We start from the raw sequence: 7,939 nt of genomic DNA, 5'->3' as shown, positions 1-7,939 counted from the left end.
CACTCCTTTTTGTCTCAGGCCAACTGTATCTCTCCATGTTTCCTTCCGACAAAAATAACAGTCAATTATCCTTTCAGATTTCATTTAATCAAGAAGACACAATCCCCCAAGATCTGAACCGGATTCTTGGTCAGTCTTCTGCGCATTCCTTTGACCACCCAAACAACATTGCAAATGCCAGGCAGCCAAACCCACGTCGTCGTTTTAGTCCCAAAAATATAGATGATGATGATGATGATAGTAACAAGAGGATTATGCATAGAGATGTGGAGAGACGAAGAAGGCAAGAGATGGCTACTCTTTACACTTGTCTTAGAAATCTACTCCCTTTCGAATATGTCAAGGTGATATATTATTTTTTTTCTCTGTCTATATTAATTACTTGATAATTTCTTAATTATGTGAAAAAACGTCATTAATTTCTTGAATTAATATTAGGGTTTTCTTTTTCCCCTCTTTGATTCTGGAATTTTCAGGGAAAACGTGCAATATCAGATCATGTTGATCAAGCAGTGAAATACATTAAACACCTGCAAGAAAAGATTGAAGAATTTAGTCTGCGCAGAGATGAGATAAAGAGATCATCCAATTTAAAGGTTGTTGGCCCCGAAATTACTGAGAACAAGTTAAATAGAAGTCCATCAACTAATGTAGTGGTTCGCTCATCTTTTGTTGGAGTTGAGGTAGTGATAAATAGTGGGTTTGGGGAGCAAGATTTGCAGCTTTCAAAAGTGTTGGAACTGCTACTTGAAGAAGGGCTAAATGTAGTTAACTGCGTTTCGACCAACGTGCAACAAAGAGTCATACATACCATTCAATGTGAGGTAATACCATATCTTAATATCATCGATCACTATGGGTTTAGGGTTTTACATGTTATTAATTTTTAGGTTTTAATTAATTTTTCTAAACGCAGCTCGCATTTCTATGTTTGGCTTTATAGGTCAGCTACTTGACGTGCATCGACGTATATGAGTTGCAAAATAAGTTAATTGAAGCAATTCCTTCATCAAGTGCTTAAAATTCCTAGTGACAAAGTAACTGTGTTTATTAGGGATTAAATCCAACATCAAAATAGGTGTCATTCGCGGTTCCCCGTAGGAAGAGGTGTGTAACACTTGACAATTCCATTCATTTCATGTTGTAATTTTCAGCTATATATGCCAAAAACAGTTAAGTTGTTTGAATGATAACAGATTGATTTATGTAAAATGCTTAATAATTTCATCCATTACTGATATGGGATCCAAACCTCTCAAGCTAGCACCTCTTATTTTCATGTAGGGTTACAAATAAATCAAACTGTTTATGAACAACTTGAATTCGATTCAAAAAATAAAAATCATCCAAGTTCATTCAATAAATTTAACTAGCCAAATTTAAGCTTGCTTGTCAAGTTTATTTAACCAATGAATCAAAGTTGCACATTAGAATGAGCTTGGTGAGTTAACTCTATAATAGTAAACAAGTTCTATGGACGAATTAGAGTATAAAACTATAAGCAAGTCACAATATTTTTTTCTATTTTTCTTTGTAAATAGAGTCTGAGCCAAAGCTCGGTTCATTCACAAACTAAACATGTTAAATTGAGCTCGATTCACTTAATTTTTTATGTTTGAACATGAATATATGAATAAAGAGATGAGTTTCCGCTCGACAGAATTCAGTTCGGACTTTGTTTAGTCTTCATAAGAACCTTTTTATAATGTAATTTATTAAATTATATAATATTTATATATGGTTATAATTTGTATTTAATTTGTAATACTGTGATGAGAAAAATATGTTACATTGTTATTGCTTTTTTTTGTTCAATTAGGACCTAAACAATTAACATAAATTATACTAGTAGTTTGAAATAAGATTACATGAATCCTTCATATCCTCTTATTAAGATCACAGTAAAAACACCTTAGGCTAGCACTTGTCTAGGCGTGATGGTTACATTAGTACATGGAAATGTTGAACGTACATGGAAATGTTGAACATAAATGTAGGCTAGCTATCCCATGAGTTATTTCATTTTGCAATGATTTTCCTCAAGTTGATACTATTGTATCACATGCGTCTAAACTCAAAGTTCTTTTTTTTTACTTCATCTTCTGCTACATTGGATTTTTAGATTATACATAGCATAGAAACTTTAACTTGTCGCCATTTGAGACGCAGCTGCTCCGTTAATGATCTTATGAATCCTTTTCCCTTTTCATATAAGCTCGTTGATTGTCCCTAGAACAAGAGTTTTGTTGGAGAGTGAGTTAACATATAACAACATTTTTCCAGTACATATATAACAAGGTTGATCCCATGTAGTCATCCACAAAGGAGATATGTAAAGCCAATAGCAACAGATATGTCCATCATCTCATGCATAATAATATAATAAAACATTATAATTGATAATATCCATCCGTATATTCAAATTTTCTTTTCAATTAAAATATTTTTATTAGGAAACTTAACTCTTGCGATTGAGAATCCTAATTCCTACCGCTGATTCTTTATACGACATTAATTTTTCATAATATACTTGTTAATTAAGTTTCTTTGTAAATCTGCTTTCCCTTCTCATTAAAAATAGTTGCAGTTTTTGATAAGCTTTTGGTATTCATTTGTGTTTTTTTTTTTTTTTATTGTAGTAGGCTTTTACTTCTCATGTCGGGTTAGGTCTTTTGAGTATACAGGATAAAGCCCAATGTCTTGGGTTTAGTTTTATGATGATGCGAGTTTTTCCCACTTGGAATTTTATTTTCTTTAATAATAAATCTAATTTCTCATTTGCCGATAAAAAATAAGTTTTAGAGAGAGAGAGAGAGAGAGTCTACCACCAACTCATAGCCTATGACCAAATGCCTATCGATATAAGATCTGACTGTTATATATATATATATATATATATATATATATATAGTTGGCCAAAGAAATCAAAAGAGGTTAGAACTGATTCCTCAGCTTTGATTATATATATATATATATGTAGGTTTGGTATGAGCATAGTACATAATTACCTTTTGATTTTTATTAATTACATCAAGACCAATGAGAGCTTATGAGCATATTGATGTGGTGTCGTATGAGTAAGACACCAAACATTCATCGTAAGCAGAATTTTTAGCTAGTTTAGTTTACCAGTGTTAAGTTACTATGAGAGAGCTTGTGCTTGGCCAAAAGGAATGAACACTAGTTAAGCAAACTGATTAACTATAGTAAGGAATGGATGAAAAGAAATTCTGGAGCCCACCATCTTAGCTTAATCTGATAATTTTACATTGGGTTGTTAGAAAGGAATTTTGAAATGTGGGTATGACGTTCTATCTATAATATAATTTTCGTAAACGCTACCCACAATAGAAACAGTGCAGTTGAGAAAGCAAAGATACGAAACAGCTAAGCTAATCCTTTTGTTTATATTTTTATTATATCTAATTATCTATTAGCACTGCTTCTAAAGTATATCAAACGTGAGATCTCCTTCTTGATATTGTTGATACTGTACATGCATCTCCATTATTATGACTTTATCTTGTACCAATTCTTTATCAGGAAAGCATATACGTTCATCTTATCCATACATTCAAATAATCATATCAAATGACAGTAAATCATCATCATAACTTTTATGAACCTCTTGATTCAGTAAACTCCTTGATTATTTTTTCCTGACTTAATTTAAGGTCATTTTTTTTTTTAAATGAAAACACACACATAAGAGATAGACAAGACACTGTCTTCATGAAAAACATAACAATTTAGGTCAATTATTGTTTGAATACGTGAAAATAATTTAGGTCATAAGTATATATTGTTAAGCTAATTATTAGTACTCCAAATCATTATATGTAGAGGAAAAGTATATTAATTAAATAAGTCATACTTATCTCTGGCAGGGAAGAGATGGAATTACAACTTATATATTTTAGTAATTACATAAAGTGATGGTAAAAGAAATTGTGTAATTACAAATTTGGTACTTTAATCTTATCTATTTTTTCTTATTTTTTTTATTCATCGAGTGTTTGAATTAATAAATTTTTTATAATTAAATGAATTTGACTAGAATATATGCTTAGTATCAAAATTATATATCATATCACTTCATTTGATTTTTGAGATCATTAAATTTCTTTCTCATTTTATTTTCTCATTTTTGTTGATATTGATGGGAAGTAACACAAAATCTGACCTCACAACAAAAACTTCCCCACTTGAATGAATCTATTAGGAGTAACAATGAGCAACAAATTCAAGCAACACAAGCTGTCCCAAATCATACACAATCAAAAATAACATTCACCACATGAACACAAATCTTTTTACGTGGAAAACTCCTCCGGTGTGAAGGATAAAAACCACGGGACCTCTCCTCCGATCCAAGGAAATAAAATTCACTATCACAAATATTGTCTTACAACTTACAGCAAGCTACAACCATCAAAATATGTAGCTATACCACAAACAACCACAAATAAATGTGTGGGAACACAATAGAGTGATCACAAAACACAGCTGCTGTTCTCAATACATTTAAAAAAGTTCTACTCATCCAAAAATTAAACTGATCAGCCAGAATCAAGAGTTGGATGTTAGGAACAAGCTCACCAAAAATCAGCTCAATCCGACAAAGGATGACTGCCGAAAACGCTGAAGAAGATGAAGCTATGCAGAGCTAGAAGCAGAACAGGACAGCTTCGGATTCAGACCCAGAACTCAATCTCTGAACCTCCAAATGAAAATCCCTACAGTGAGAATCAAGAACAGAGAGCAAAGAAAAACATATCCAAAAATCACAACGATCCAACGGTTGAAACTCCAGGAATCTCCAGAACACGGTGGCTGGTGCTGGATGGGGCTGTGCAGAAAAACCTCTCCTCTCCTCTGTTTTTCTCACACGATTTCTGGTTGTGTGTCGATCAAATGAGAGCCAAAAAATATTAGGAATATGGCTGTTAGTTGAGGGGCATAATTGTAAAACAATAATTAGTTAGTGGACTTCAAAATATGGGCTTTTACCACATAGGAAGGGAACCCAAACCCAACAATTCTCCCCCTTCCCGACTATGTGGAAGAGGTGCCCAAACCGGCACTCAAACGGCATATTTCAAACTTCATTCTTGGTAGAGACTTTGTGTACATATCAGCACCATTATCATCCGTATGAATCTTCTCAAGCTCAATTGACTTAGAATCCAAAACATCACGGATCCAATGATATCTCACATCAATATGTTTAGATCTACCATGAAAAGTTGGATTCTTACCAAGATGAATAGCACTCTGGCTATCGCAAAATAAAACATACCTTTCCTGAGTAAAGCCAAGCTCATTCACAAATTTTTTCATTCATAGCAACTCCTTGCATGCTTCAGTAGCTGCAATGAACTCAGCCTCTGTAGTAGATAAAGCAATACATTTTTGCAACCTGGATTGCCATGCCACAGCTCCCCCTGCAAATTTAATCAAGTACCCAGAAGTAGACTTTCTAGAATCAATATCCCCAGCCATATCAGAATCAGTGTAACCACAAAGCATAAGCTTTTCAGACCCAAAACACAACTTCAAACTTGAAGTACCACGGAGATATCTCAATATCCATTTAACTGCATTCCAATGCTCCTTACCTGGATTAGAAAGAAATCTACTAACTATACCAACTGCATGAGCTATATCTGGTCTAGTACAAACCATAGCATACATCAAACTTCCTACTGCAGATGCATAAGGAACCTTTTGCATGAATTCTTTCTCTTGCTCATTGGAAGGAGACTGCTTCACACTCAATCTAATAGATGTAGGGAGAGGTGTACTTACAGCCTTAGCCTTAGCCATATTGAACCGTTGTAGTACCTTCTCAATATACTTCTCTTGTGAAAGCCATAATTTCTTGCATCTTCTGTCACGAATGACCTTTATGCCAAGAATCTGCTTTGCCGGGCCTAAATCCTTCATAGAAAAAGACTTGCTCAAGTCTTTCTTCAAATTCATAATTCTGGAGGAGTTAGGACCTACAATAAGCATATCATCAACATACAACAGCAAAATGATAAAGTCATTGTCAGAAAAACTTTGCACAAAAACACAATGATCAGAAGTAGTCTTTTTGTAGCCTTGCTGAACCATAACAGACTCAAACTTCTTATACCACTGCCTTGGTGCTTGTTTTAAACCATACAAGCTCTTTTTCAACTTGCAAACATAATTTTCTTTGCCCTTCACCACAAAACCTTCAGGCTGCTCCATATAAATTTCCTCTTCTAAGTCACCATGAAGAAATGCAGTTTTCACATCCATCTGCTCAATCTCTAAATCAAGTGTAGCAGCTAAACCCAAGATAACCCTGATGGAAGACATCTTAACCACTGGTGAGAAAATTTCTTCAAAATCAATCCCCTTTCTCTGACTAAAGCCCTTGACAACTAATCTCGCTTTATACCGAGGGGATGATGAATTCTCTTCATGCTTCACCTTATAGATCCACCTATTCTTCAAGGCTTTTCTATCTTTAGGAAGCTTCACCAGTTCAAAAGTATCATTGTCATATAAGGATTGCATTTCATCTTTCATAGCAATAATCCATTTTGTCTTTTCCTCACTCTCAACAGCTTCTTGGTAGCATTCTGGCTCATCTGCATCTGTCAACAATACATACTCATTAGGAGAATACCTTGTAGATGGAATATGATTTCTGGTAGACCTTCTGACTGGAGCCTCTTGTTGTCCCTCAAGTGTCTCATACTGATCATCAGTTGCATCATCTATAGGAATATCAACCCCATCTGCCTCTTCAGTATTATCCTGAAGATCAACCTGATTTCTAACATCAACTGCAGCAGGTGTTGAAGCTGACGGAACTGGATCTACATCAACCAAGCTATTATTTTGAGGTTTTGGTTTCTCCACTTTGCCAATATCTTCAATAGTCTGATTTTCAATAAAGACCACATCACGGCTTCTATAAACTTTCTTCTCAATAGGATCATAACACCTATAGCCAAACTCATCTTGACCGTAGCCAATGAAGATACACTGTCTTGTCTTGGCATCTAGCTTGGACCTTTCATCTTTAGGAACATGAACAAAACATTTGCACCCAAATACCCGTAGATGATCATATGAAGGCTTCTTACCATACCAAAAACTATCAGGAACATCATTATTCAAAGGAACGGTAGGAGTAAGATTGATGACATGTGCAACTGCATACAATGCCTCACCCCAAAAAGAATTAGGTAGTTTTGCATCTGAAAGCGTACATCTAACTCTCTCCATCAAGGTTCTGTTCATCCTTTCTGCCAAGCCATTCAACTGTGGAGTCTTAGGAGGTGTCTTCTGATGTCTGATACCATGCTCTCGACAATAAGAATCAAATGGCCCATAATATTCACCTCCATTATCAGTACGAACACATTTCAACTTTTTACCTGTTTCTCTCTCAGCATAAGTGTGAAATTCTCTAAATGCACCGAGTACCTGATCCTTTGACTTTAACACACGAACCCAAAGCTTTCTTGAGTGATCATCAATAAAAGTCACAAAGTACTGTGCACCACCAAATGACTTATCCTTCAAAGGACCACATACATCTGAGTGTACTAGCTCTAACAACTCTTCTTTTCTAGAAGGAGGATGATGTTTAAAGGAGACCCGTTTCTGTTTTCCAGCCAAACAATGCTCACAAGTGTCTAACTCTCCACCTTGCAAACCAGAAAGCAAATTCTTCTTAGCTAGAATATTCAGACCCTTTTCACTGATGTGACTCAATCTCTTGTGCCATAATTCTGTTGAACTATCATTTTCAACTGCATTCACAAGATCTGTAGGGATAGTAGTCAGTAGCCAATACAAACCTGAACCTCTAAACCCTTTAGCCACAACCAAAGAGCCTTTATAAACAATGCCATGATTAAACAAATTGGTGCCATATCCATCATTATATAAAGCG

At 34.8% G+C, this 7,939-nt stretch overlaps 1 pseudogene across 1 annotated transcript; it reads left to right on the top strand.

Moving 5' to 3' along the window:
- Nucleotides 1–1,021, top strand: LOC105648861 (transcription factor bHLH36 pseudogene; annotated as a pseudogene). The gene is made up of 3 exons (XR_016322928.1): nt 1–344; nt 477–824; nt 944–1,021. The product of XR_016322928.1 is annotated as a transcription factor bHLH36 pseudogene (transcript).
- Nucleotides 1,022–7,939: the final 6,918 nt, after the last annotated feature.

The sequence above is a fragment of the Jatropha curcas genome, chromosome 10, assembly GCF_041381405.1.
Source record: "Jatropha curcas cultivar XTBG-Jc1 chromosome 10, XTBG_Jcur_1.0, whole genome shotgun sequence".
In the NCBI taxonomy this organism is placed as follows: Eukaryota; Viridiplantae; Streptophyta; class Magnoliopsida; order Malpighiales; family Euphorbiaceae; genus Jatropha; species Jatropha curcas.
The sequence above is the reverse complement of the archived record's forward strand: the minus strand, read 5'-3'. Positions and strand labels throughout refer to the sequence as shown.